This window comes from Xiphophorus couchianus, chromosome 12 (assembly GCF_001444195.1).
Source record: "Xiphophorus couchianus chromosome 12, X_couchianus-1.0, whole genome shotgun sequence".
Lineage (NCBI taxonomy): Eukaryota > Metazoa > Chordata > Actinopteri > Cyprinodontiformes > Poeciliidae > Xiphophorus > Xiphophorus couchianus.
In genome coordinates, this window is record NC_040239.1 from 19,354,513 (window position 1) to 19,368,370 (window position 13,858).

General features: G+C 40.8%; 1 long non-coding RNA gene across 2 annotated transcripts in view; it reads right to left on the reverse strand.

Annotated features, from left to right (window-relative positions):
• LOC114155147 (uncharacterized) overlaps positions 1-13,122 on the reverse strand; it is a 41,229-nt gene extending 28,107 nt beyond the window's left edge. Inside the window, exons 1-2 of one of the 2 annotated variants that reach the window (XR_003597676.1) lie at positions 12,671-13,122; positions 8,646-8,653 (exon numbers count right to left, since the gene is read on the reverse strand). This is a non-coding gene — a long non-coding RNA (uncharacterized LOC114155147). The remainder of the gene's footprint in view (positions 1-8,645; positions 8,654-12,670) is intronic. The other variant, XR_003597675.1, reaches the window with a different exon arrangement.
• Positions 13,123-13,858: the final 736 nt, after the last annotated feature.

The following is a 13,858-nucleotide window of genomic DNA, read 5'->3' on the forward strand; positions in this document are numbered from 1 at the left end:
TAGACTATCCGCGCATAATAAAAGGCCGACAACAGGATAACTGTACAAGGAAGGGGATAATTTCACATGCCTGCTCTGACAATTGTAGAATATAAGAAAAATAAATAAGTAACCCACAGAAATTCACATGCCAATAAATGTAATGCAGGCCATAAATATTGGCATGCACAAATTCCAAAGTTGAAATGGGAAAACAAAAAAAAAAGCACATTTTGTGTCTGTATCTCACTGAACAATGTGTTTATAGGCCCAACCCTCCTAAGCATATTAATGAAAATTAACAGATGGTAGAGGTCAGCTACAGTTTGTGTTTTGGATTTTTGTTACACAGGTAAAGAATGACACTAGGGAAGATTTTAATTTGCATCAAAGACTTAAAATCAGTCCTTCTCTCTCTTGCTGCAGTGGCATATTAAGTTTACAATAACTGCTTAATAAAAGTAAAATCTGCACAATTTGACAACATTTTTGCAGAAATGACATAAATACACAATACATCTCAGAATTTTATTATTTTTTAAAATTAAAGCTGTTTTTTATGTTTGGCTTATAGAACTGGAATAAACTGATGGGTCATGTGTGTGTATCTCTGTTTGTTTCTTCCAGGAGGCTCTGCTAGGGGACACCAGAAGGAAACTGCTTGTAATTAATTGTGGGGTGGCACCAGCTATACAAAAAGCCAGGATTTTTATTTAGGTGTGCTGCAATGTGGAATGGATAGTGGCGATGAGAGAAAACTTGAACTTTAAATAAAAAAAAAAAAAGAAAATCCAGATCCGTCTTAGAATTTTTGAAGGCTTTAAATTGGATTATTTTTAGATGCTGTATCATTATTATTATTATTATTATTATTATTATTATTATTATTATTATTATTATTATTATTGTTGTTGTTGTTGTTGTTGTGGTTGTTACTTTTATTATATATTTTTTGTTTTAGATTTTCAATAAATGTTTTTTTATTTAACTAAACAAATAATATGCTATTGATTTGTTTTCAATTATGTATACAACAAAAATCAGCTGATTTGACAAATTAGACCATGCTTTTTGTGTAATGTTCCTTTAAAAATTCTTTAATTCCTGATTTCAGATGTAAATATGTGAACCTTATATAATTTGGCAGCAGAGCCTAAATGAACTTCATATGGGGGTAAATTAGACGGACAAAACATAGAGCACTTGAATATAGATATGCACTGCAATTTATCAACGCTTACTCTTTTGCTTCTGAAATTCAAGGGGTTGGGGATGGGCCAACAAATTTGAGGAGGGGAAATTACCCACTCTCGGTACCCCCTTGGTGGTGCCGTTGGACATTACCATTGGACCTGGCAATAAATTGTCAGCTCAGATTAAAAAAAAGTCAGACCAACAAACAGAAAACCAAATATTAATAAATAAAATACCAGCTTAGATTTAACATCGTTCGTGGCAGCATTATCGTTCAATTAGTGGCAAGTGTTAGAAAACTAAACAAAGCTTGATTTGGTACACAGTGATAGTAATCAAAGGATTTAATGGATGCAAATGTGATTCTTAGCATGCAAGACTCTGGCGACCGTGACTAAAATAAAATTGCCTTTGGGACCTCGATTCTGCCTAAATACGCAAAAAAAATAAATAAATAAAAAAATTGCAATCGCTAATGTGTATGCGTGTGCATGTGTGTGCCAGCGGACATTTTAGGTCTACCCTCCCCACACTCTCACTACTGCCAAACGCCTTAAGATGGTGGCACCTTGAGGCAGAGAGACACTCATACAGAAAGCCAATCTCCTCCTCCCTTTTACCCTTTCCTCTACCTCAGGTCTTCACGACAACACAAGTCTGACTCTGTCTCCCCTCCCCTTCTCTAACCCTTGGTACCCCCCTAATAAATATTTAATTTGCCTCTCTCTAATAAGGATATTAGGCAAGTATACCCCAGCTCCTGTCATATATGCATGAGTCCTCTCTCATCAAATTTACATAAAAGGGCCAGATGCTAATGCAAGCATAGCAACGGCTCCTCACTATTCTATCTATGCACTGGTCTTGGCTCCCTGGTCCAAGCGGCTATATAATTTAATTGCCACACAGCATATATTTTTCAAATGATTCGCATTACTCTGATTGTACGCGGGCCTCTGAACAACATGATTTACAGAGACCAGAAATATGGGCTGTTCTAAATGTGCCTTTATGCATTCTCAATGTTTCCAAAGCCCCTCCTCCCATACATAACAGGCCGCTTTATGCATAACACAAAAAAGAAAATATCTCAGACAGTGAATAGAGAAGCGTTCTGTATTTATCAACCAAAAAACGTGTTGTTGACTAAACTAAGCTTGTACTGTTTAGCCTAATTACGATAAAAATGAAAGTGAATACTGCGACAGACTGGCGACCTGTCCAGGGTGTACCCCGCCTCCCGCCTGGAACGTAGCTGGAGATAGGCACCAGCAACCCTCCCGACCCCATTAGGGACAAGGGTGAACAGAAAATGGATGGATGGATGGATGAAAGTGAATACTTCCCATTTCTATTTAGTGGCAGGCACCTTGGCAATCCCTGAGTACAGATTTACCTACTGCCCTCCAGGCAATAGAAAACAGCACCTAAAAGCAATGAAATTTAGTCAAACGAACAGCACGAAAAATGTGGCTGGTTGTTGCAATTAATTGCGGATGAATAATGCAGTGACACAAAATACATTATTTACACCCTTTCATCTTCAAGGAGGAGGCACATTTCATATGCGGTGTACTCATTCGCCTCTAATGCTGTGGTGCCGACACTTGCATAATCGAAAGCCAAGCAGAAGCACAGATACTCTGGAACACAAGCTGCTGACAGCCACCTTTGTAGTTTTGGAGCGAAAAATAGCATTTGTGCACGCAGCCTTGTTATGCACAGCTGTTGTCACAATGATGCTCTATAATCATGCAGATATAAAGCTAAAAGTATATAGTACAAGTAAGATGCCGAGATAAATTTAATTTAGCAAACAGTAGACTGCATTAAATCAAACATGAATTTGCAGTTGCATAAATGTTATTTATCTTGCACATATAATCCTATATCATGTTATTTATGCAGCTATTTATATACAGTACTCATGCAAACATACATGATGGAAGACTGGTTATTTTGGCAAAATTGTAATTTTTTGTTTTTAATTAAATAGGAATAAAGAAAAACTGCTGTGTTGTTGAAGACTTTTAGCATTTTTAGGGTTAGGAACAGGGAAAGCTAAAGTAAGATCTACTCCCAAATTACACATTATGACTGTCACCAAAGCAAAATATTTTAGGTATATTTACACAAAATATTTACACAAAATATGTTTTCTCCTTTTTTGACATTACAATGCACTTCAAAAAGCAAATAGCTCAAAGTTAACACCGGAAATATGTTATGAAATTAATCCAATGCAACAGAGACATACACATATATTCAAATTCAAATCCACACAGTTCTATGTGAATAACAGAGGTTTTTAAGCATCTGCAACAGAAAACAACTGGAGCTCAGAGTGTCAGAGGTTTAAGATATTAATCGTGCACTTTTTCTGTTGTTCATGAAGACATTTCAATTCATGCAAGAGTACTGCCATTATGCCATAATGACACAAATCTTCCTAAATATGAATCTGTTACTTTGAAACACTGTCTGCTTATTATTACATCTAGAACATGTACATAAACACACTGTTAGGCATGGAGCAAAACCATGCAGTTCAGCATAACCCAGCATGCCTGCTGCTCCCCACAAGACACTCAAGTGGCCATGCATGATGTCATTAAAAAGGGCCGAGCCATGACATTCCTCATTGGATTATTGGGAGTTTATGGCTGGACGTCTGGGTACTGAGCATAGGTTAATCAGTGCACTGTCAATTGGAAATGACACCTTCTAGGTGTCTGTGCATATTTAAATACTTTACCACTCTGGTTTATAGGTAACTAACATGGAAAGGTAAAGTAAATCAAATACCAAGTGCACAAGTTTTTTACTTCATGAGCATGATAATGCGTGTGCACGATGAGCCTCAGAGACATGGGGGTGGGTGACATTCGGGGTTTCCACACAAGAACAAACACCCAACCACTCACAGGAAACCAGGAACCTGTCCCGCATCAGCAGGGACCGATGCTGCCATGCGCAAGGTGATCTCACCTACCGTTGCTGTGGCAACACCAACCAGAGGGAAAAGCCTTACTGTGTGTGCGCGCATGCGTCCGCTTCTGCATGCATGCGAGTGTGTGTGAGAGAGTGTGAATGCGCAGCAGTGATTGTGATAGAAGCTCGAGCTGAAAGAGGAGAGTGTAGAAATAGTAGGAGGGCCTTCAGGAATTCACATTGTGCCCGGTTTGTTCAAGGTTCATGCCTCGTTCATTTATGACCCTTTATCAGGGGAAATACCGAGCCGGCGGTTTCAATTATCAAAGGCCAGCATGGCTATGTTGGTACAATAACAACTCGGTGTTTTATCAGACGTATGGTGAGCAAATGAATGCTTTTCCAATTACTACAAGTTAGTCATAGTGAGACAAAGACGACATGAAAGCATAGCCGGTTCCGTGCATGCAAACTAAGATAGCGACGCGCACGGGGATGCTTTCTGCAAACATGTGCATGAAAGCTACACGTTCATCTGTGGGAAAATAGCCAAAATAAAGTCCCTCTCCTACCAGCTGGTTGTGCTGAATTCTATTAGTGATGAAGAGCTAACTCAGACTATAAGGGTCATCTGCTTATCAATGGGTGGTGGTGGCCTAGGTCTGCACTGCAGCCATGAATGCCCTGAATTCATTACCCCTAGTACACAGATGGTGTCTGGCTGCTCTGTCTCAAGTTCAAGTTCACGTCCTGGAGACACGCACACACACAAACACAGAGCGGGGCATGGCTCAGCCCAGAAAAGCAGACGTAGTTGACTGAGCCATTGTTCTCTCTCATCATCATGATTGTGAAAGCTTCACTAGCTATCCAGGATGCCTGGGTCAGTTAATCACATGGACAAACACACGAAGGAAGGGTACACGCATGCAGAGACATACATATGTAGATGCACATGGAGCCTTTTGCCCTCTCGGAAACTCCAGCAAAGTAACAAGCATGCTGTGTCAAACTGGACACAATAGTTTTAACTGTACCTGGAGACAAGCTCTAAGTGGAAAAATATTGCTATAGCAAAACAACATGAAAGAGAAACAACATATTAAAAAGAGACACAACCATGCTAAACAAATATGTCAATGAACGCCACCTGTGCTGGATCTAAGAGAGGAGTGAGTCACCGAGTAAGAGCAGATTCTGGTGTTCTATCTGTACAAGTTTCTTTTACAAATTATAATGTTGATTAGTTTGGAACACATCAAGTTCTGAGCTTCAGACCAGAAAAAAGACAATTTAAGGATCATTGTTTCCACCCCAAAAAATCTAATTATAGATAGATAGATAGATAGATAGATAGATAGATAGATAGATAGATAGATAGATAGATAGATAGATAGATAGATAGATAGATAGATAGATAGATAGATAGATAGATAGATAGATAGATAGATAGATAGATAGATAGATAGATAGATAGATAGATAGATAGATAGATAGGATTTTGTTCTACTGCAAATCGTTACATCAATATTCACAAGCAGAAACACGGCAGATGCAGGACACAGTATGTGTTACACAAATATACAGGCTTAGTATTCATTCATTCATTCATTCATTCATTCATTCATTCATTCATTCATTCATCCATCCGTCCATCCATCCATCAAAAGAAAAGCTATTTTAGTTAGCTCATGAAAAAAAAATTCAGTCATATTTCTAGGGGCAGAATATTTATGAAAAAGGAAACCTAGCACTGTGTATAATGTGATTGTAAGTCAGTAAAAAATACTTCTTGTTTATTGCAACAGAGTTGGTATACTTAATAAAAAACCTGTTTATCAGAACCACATTATTAAATCAGACATTTGAGAAACACCATGCAAAACTCTGCAAGTGAGGCTTTCAGGTTCCCTCATGCACCTCAGGATGGCATGTGGTTATACATCAAGGATTGGAATTAGGAGACTGTAGGCCTCAGGCTAGAGTCAGTTTTCTTGCCCTACCTACACAAGTTTCTTTTCGCTTTTGTAAATTAAGCTACATTTATAGTGTGTACTCAACTTTGAGGTCCATAGACCTTAGAAATATTCACACAGACTGTGAAATCATCTTTGTATTTGTCTAGTCTAAAATGTTTACAAAAAGCTTGACATCTTTCCAAGTAAGAAGGCTGACCCAAAATGTTAGATTAACAATGCCTGACCGGCCGGGCACTCAATGAAATATATCAAAGCAAAGAAGGGGTTCAGTCAATGGCACCATTGTTTTAAAAATATACAATACTGGTTAGCCACACAAAGATCCAGCAAAAATAATGCACTTCACCAGATAAATGACAATAAGGTTTTCAAAGATGAAATGTTCTTTTGAAAGATCCATTAAATTGTCCTCCCTTCCCCAAAATCTGAGGACCCCAATGCCACTGCCTCTGTAAGCCCCTTCTAAAGTCTGGCCTGGTTTCAGCTGCCAGAGACCCTTCAGTGATTCTCTGCTTGAGAGAAGCACAATTTCATTCAACTTTTTATTTATCTTTTACAGTAAATAAAACAATTATAAATACAACATTGTTGATACTAAGGTTAAAAGTGGAAAGAATGGAAAAAATGATTAGATGGTGGAAGAGTCACAGACTGCTTCCCTCCCTTCTTCTTTGACATTCACTGTGCTCCCCTCAACAGCCCTAAAACAATGCTTTCTTTCATAACGAAAGAAAACAACTTCAATCGACTTAACCAAGGATAATAAGACTTGTTTCATTCATCAGTGCTTGGCCTAAATCGAGGTCTCAGATTTCTTTCTGGCAAGATTTGCTGTATGCCGTTTCTGACATGGTTTGGAACAAAAGACACCAGTTTTGTCTGATGGTGTGAGAAAGTCTCTATGTAATAGGGGGTTTTTTTCAGCAAAGGCAGTTCTGAATTTAGCCATTCTGGGTCTTCTTGCCACAGCATACAGGAAGGACACTTTGTTGTAAAATTACAAATTTGTTGGCATGCTTCTCTTGGCCTTTTAACGTTTAAATTTTATTTTTAAAAATAAAGAAATGCATAAAAATAAACACATGAATTTTTATTCTTCCTTTAGTAAATAAGAAAGTGTGTTTGAAACATGTAATATTTGCCATGGGCCGGTACAAGGTTTTTCCAGAATGTGAACCTTGATTTACAACACAATGGTTTAACACAAAATCAAGATAACCATAGTAACATGATGGCTTTTATTTTAAACAACAAAACAATGGCAGCTTCTGTACTGACATAAACTACTGACTATAATAGGTACTGTATATCTATGTTATTTATACAGTTTGCCAGGACATATTTCCACACAGCTGATCTTGTCTTTGATGTAATTAGCCTTCTTTCAACCAGCTCACCAGCAGTGCACAGCAATAGGCTGGGGAGGGGAAGTGCTAAGGGATGAATTTAAGATGATTTTAGTCCTGGGCTAGAGCCATTGTTTCATTTGCTGCTCACAAGTTTTGAAGGTAAATTTAGCATGAATTGGCTTTAAGATTTTTAGGTTTCAGTGCACAACCATCCATCCATCCATCCATCCATCCATCCATCCATCCATCCATCCATCCATAGGGGATCTAACTCACTTTATGGAGTACACAAAAAACAAAGGAGTCATGGGATATGTGAAAAAAAAGTTGCTACTTGTACATCTGCCCAGCTTAGAGGGGGGGTTGGTTAAGAATAATAGTGCTGTTATTTTATTAGATTTTTTTCCTTCAAATAGTTGCATGTTAGTTAACTCCTTCAAAATCCAATTAAAACAGCACATGTCTCGTGTAATTATCTTTATGTTTTAAAAATTCTTGTTTGAAAATTTCACTAATACAAAAATAAAATTAATACGCCCGTAGTAAGAATTGGCTCTGTCTGTAATCTGATGCTAAGATTGTAGTGTTTTGATACTTTCTCTGGCATCATATTACTGTATTAAATGTATAAGACAAAATATTAGAGGTTCGACCAATCATACATTTCTTAACATCTTGATACCAGTAACTGGTCCTTTCCTAAAAGGTCTACAATGGAAACAACCTTTCAAGTAATTCACATGATGCAGCCTATCAATCTACCACATTAGCACAATTTTAGTGAATCCCCAAACTAAAACTGCTAGTGTAGACACGTTTATTGTAGCACTGCTTTTCTAACACCAAAAATGATGCTCCCTTTGTTAATTATGACTAAAGCAGGTTTAGTAACTTTTCAGCAAATGTGAGGTTGGCACCATCTGGCCAACCTCTGTTTCACCTGTGACATCTAATGCTTCTCTGTTCAGATTTCCATTTACTTAATTAGGACGCAGTTTATGTTGAATTTCAGACATAGTGGTGTAAGTTGTCGTTTGTTCAAATGTCCTATATATAACAATGTCTGCATTGATTCTCAAGTGGGGGCCACGCCGGATTACAGAGTTGCACCACGTCACATTCACATTCATATAAAAGCATAGTTTTTTTTTAAGCTAATGACCCAGAATCCTCATTATCAACTCAACTGGCGAGATGGGAACGCGGACAAGACCGTTACTGCTCGCGAGTTTGGAACCGCCGCGTCAGCTTGAGGCTGGGAAACCTCGCCCCTTTCTTTGGGGATGCAGATGAGTCTGGTGCACTTGACGTCTTTTCATGACCCCTGTCGCTCCCCCTCTTCCACCAATATTCCCATACCCCCCACCCACCCACACACCGCACACCAGGCCCCTCTAGGCCCTCACGACGCTGTCTGTCATAGTGGGCCCGGGCACGGCATTGCCACTTGCCCCACCGAGCGTGGGAATGGGATCGTCCAGTCGTTCACATCTCCTGCACTGCGGTTAACGGAATCAATTAAGCAGACCCGACCCAACACCCACCCACACACACACACACCAGCCTCTCCCCAATACCCCCCTCACTACCCCTCCTTCTCTACCTCCCTCCTTTCCCTAACCCTGTCCCTACGTCCTTCTCTCTTTCTCTCCATTTTTTGTCAGCTCTGTCTGTATACATCCTAATCATCACTACCATTTGGAATGCCGGTGATGTTTGCAGGCCAAACCCCAGAACGTTGAAATGAGGGTGCACGTGGATTTCTACAGTAGCCCCCAGAATGTGACTCTTCCATGCACCCAGTGGGCCTGTGCAGAAACCTCATGCATTTTAAATAACATAAATCATGCAATATTATGAAAATCAAGAGGACTATAAATATTAACATGCAATATGTGACCTGAAAAGAACCAGGGTGTGTGTGGAGGTGCGCGTGTATGTGTGTGTGTATGCATTTTAAAGTTGGACATAATGCACAAGAGAGCAGTTGTAAAATCTGACTGTCAAAGCTGCATGTTCTTCGTACAGTCCTATCAAATACACATATATTCACACTGTGGGAGAAAATACAACATAAATTACAGAACAGAGACAAAAATACAGCCAGTTTCTGTTGACATAAGTGATATTTGCAGGCTTTAGTCCGTGGGGAAATCAAAGTGTGCGTCCGTCCAAAATGTCCTCGATGAGTCTGGAAGTAGTTTTTACTTTCGGTTATCTAGCTTTATGACGAGCAGAACACTCATACAGCTAGATAACCAAAGATAACAACCCACTCCACTGTCTTCTACAGTAATCCACAATCCATGTTTCACCTTCTGGGCTCCAAAGTTTTCAATTTTTACAACTTAAGTATTCTTGGCAAAATACAGTCATATCATATCCTTTATATTCCCTTTTACTGTAGCTGCAGATGGCCAACCAGAATTGTTTAACACTCAGGAGTTAAAGGTGATAATTCTTCAAGGGAAAAAAGGATTATATATTCCCAATGTTAATGTCAAATTCACTTGACATTAACCAGTATTACTGGGTTGAAGTAGGCCTTGGAAATCGGTGGTAAAGTGCAGTCATCCTTGCACACGGGGCCCTAATTTGCAATGCAAATTGCCTCAATCCCACAAAGGCTCTTTCGCCTCTATTAAGTCGTAGTGGCAGCAGCAATAGAAGATCTTGCAAGGCCGGGTGGTGAAGAAAAATCCAGGTTTCCCGTGGAAAGCGCAATAAGCGACAGGGAATTAGGACGCAAATGTTTCGGATTGAGGAGATTATGTTTGCTTCTTTTTTCTTTCTTTTTTTTTTTTGGCAAAAGACTGCCAAGTTCTCCGTTTGCGTCCTGTTTGTTTGGGGATCGAAAACCTGCGATGACGGTCCATTCAGCAGGCTGGATTGGAAGAAAGTGGTAGTGTGCTGAAATAGGGGACAATCCCCTTCCACTGACAGAAATCGGGGGCAAAGGGCTGGCCAAAATATGGACCAGCCCGGAGGAGGTCAAAGGCCTCGCGGACCGGGAGAGTGGAACTGCGGTGATGTCACGAAAAAATTCGCAAATGCGCCCTCCTTTCAGATGCACGATCTCCTCATCCATTTACACAGATCGCGCTGCGTGGAGCGAGTCCGCCGCGCATGCAGCGAGCAGCTCCGCCGCTCCTCCTTTCTCACACACAGCAGCACAGGGAAGGAAAACGGAGAGCAAAGGAAATGCTTGTTTTCCTATTTTATGAACCGCAGCTCGGGAGCCATTCGGAAGCTTTCTTTTTCCCCCTCTCTTTTAATGGAAGATGAGAGCAGAAAATAAAGCATGACACGCGAAATAAGACAGCGACGAGCATCGCGGAGCTGCCTCCTCTGCACAGACCAGGTTTAATATCCTCAGTAGCATGATCTCCGTCTGCTTATTGCTGCTCTCCTGTTCTCTCCAGATGCAACTGTAGGAGTTAAATCGCTCTCTCTTGCTCGATTTGTGCGTCGAAAATCCGTAAGAGGCTCTTGTTGGTTTTTTTGTTTTGTTTTTGTTTTTTTCGCGACTGTCGCATCCGATGGGTAAGGTAGAGACCATATATTCTGGTCGCCTCGCACCAACTGAACCCCCCCCCCACCCCCCACCCCCCCCACCCCACCCACCACCTCCCTGCACTCTCGGATGTTAACCCCCCTCCACTTTTCCTTAGAGAAAATGCAAGTGGATGACAACTCAAATATAAGATCTTTGTAAGTGTGAGTTAGCCATCAACAATGTAGCGGGACGCGCGATGGCTCATGCGCAGGAGGAGAATGTAGCTCCACAGTACCCTGCGCTGGCTTGTGTACAACTTCTGATTCTGTTCGGACGATAAAACCCGCTCCCGCCCCCCCCCCCCCCCCCTTACACTCCACACACGCACACAGTACAGAGGTGGGGGGGGGGGAAGGAGTCTCAGGCAGTGATTGACTCGGTTTGTCTGAGTGAGTGGAATGATTAAAGCTTTAAAAAGTTTGGATTTGTGTAACCTCCACCTGTGTTGCTGTAATTTTAGACCTGACCCCTAAGTTTTTCTTCTCGTATGGCCCCGACTCTGCATTTCAATCAGGGATTCCTGTGCGCATGTTTTCAGTCACAACCATCACATCCAGTAACTCTAAGCACACTGTCTCCGCAGTAAAAATAAAAAAAATATAAAATAAAAAGTCAAAAAAATTTACATATTGTATCAAAATATATACTTGGAATAAAACTCTTTATCACTCATTTGCCTTCTTAATTTCTTTGTTTTCAGCTGTTTTTATATCCAGCACAAGCATTTTGACCTGATTATTGATGGCAACGTGTGTGAGGCCAGCTCCGGATCAGCCTGACTAACTTTTCAATGATCACCTGATTAGAATGCAAGAAGCTTTAGGCCGGGCCTTCCCACTCAGAGGCCGTGATTTAATTACAGCACAGTCGATTCTACGCACAACCTGCTGATCCCTCCAACATGCACTGAATTGAAACTGAGAAATTCCATAATGGATGCCATCTGTCAAATGGATATTTTTTTTGGTATTAAGCGCAGTAACAACGTAGCGGAGCTGTAGTTAGTGTGAGGGCTTTGTTTTTAAGAGACCGCATGACAATTTTGGTGACGTTACATGCAGACAGTAGTGGGTTCTTTTTTTTATTATTATTATTGTTTCAGCGCGGCACCGGAGCTCGTTTCATAAACAAGAGTCATTACAGATTTGCTTTGCTTTTGCATTTAAATCAGTCCGTATTGGACTCAAGCAATGTACTGATCACGTATCTCAAATTATATTTAGTCAGCCTTAACTTGAGCAACAAACAGCGCGTTTTCTATTTAAAAGAGGCGTTTTTTTAAAAAAAAACTTATAATAGTGTGACTTATTTTTATCCAACTGTTGCGAACGCAAATAATAATAATCCCATTTTAGCTCAAGCCTCCACGATAACTCATATGCAAACTTGGCAGACTGCACAGCGCATTCTGCAATAAAGTGCCATGTGACAATTATAGCCTAACTTAAATACACGATTTCAATTATAGAACAAATCTTCCCCGTCTTATATGTTAACTTCAAACGGTGTAGGGAGATGAAAGCGATCTAAAACATCGGAATTAACTTAGGCACGAACAACTTCCCCGCATTAAGCTCTAAGACAATATGAGTTACCTGTGCATACATTCTTGTACGTTTTAACTTTTTGCGCACCAGAGTGCAAGCGCATCCCTCAAACCAGCCACTAAAAGTTGAACTTACTTTCTCACGGTCCAGCCAGATGACTGCCAGGGAATCAGAAAGTGTCCAAGGCGGCAGAAGCAGAAGAACAACGACGTCCGTGTGTATCGTGGTATGATGTGTAGGTAAATGTTCCTCTTGGAGGTGGGAGGGGGGCGGGGGGAGTAACTAAAAATCCCAGGCGTTTAAACATGCCGGGTTGGTGGGTAGTTGGTCGGTTTGTTGGTTGCTTAAGAGGGGGGGGAGACTTTAAAACTGGTGCTGCCACTTTGTAACCCGCATTAGGCGGCGCGCAACGGCCGCTCTGTGCCAAAAGCATGAGCACATCCCAGGCACATGACAGACGCAGAGACCGGCAGGGGAAAAAAAGAGGGGAGGGATGAGGAGAGGGAGAGACAACTTTCCCATAAAGCAGCAAATAGAAAAGTGCATGCACAGTTGAGCTCTCAGAGAGTGTGCAAGTTTTTTTTTTTTTTTGTCTTGTTCTCTCTCACCCCCTTACCAATCCCACCACCACCACCCCCTGTTGATAATGGGGTTCGGATGAGGAGAGAAGAGGGGGGGGGGGAGAGAGGGGGGCGGTGGGTGGTGATGATGAAGGTGATGATGATGAGGAGGGGTGGGTGTAAAGTCCATCCTTCTCTGTGAGTAGAGGACGTGCTCTGAAATCCAAAACAAGTTCCCTCGGTTCTTTTGTTGCACGCACGAACTGAGGGAGCATTGTTCGGACCCCACTCCCCTTTCCTCTCCCCCCCGCCCCCCTCTGACCAGGTTGCGATCTGAGCCTCGCAGTCGGGGTGGTAATGAATTTGCTGCGGGCGCTACTCTAACACGCTTTGACAAACGGAACGCATTTATTGCGGTTTTGCAGACAAAATATGGGGGAATAATTTTGCAACGTGCAATACCAAAAAAAAAAAAAAAAAAAACTAAGTCTGTGACTAAAGTCAAAAGTAGAAAAGAAGAGAAAAAATTTTGGGAGAGACACACTTTGACTGAAGTGTACCAGAAGTCACACTACTGCAAGTGTCCTGGGAAGGATAGCCAAAGTCCAGAAATTGGACACACACTCATACACACAGTTTGAGGAAAGAGTAGACATTTTAAAAGCAATTTTCACTCAACAAAAGTTCAAATGAGGTCAGTACAATAGATTGTCCTTCTGTCGATGTTTATCTTTATAGAAAAACATGTTTACTTTTATTTTTT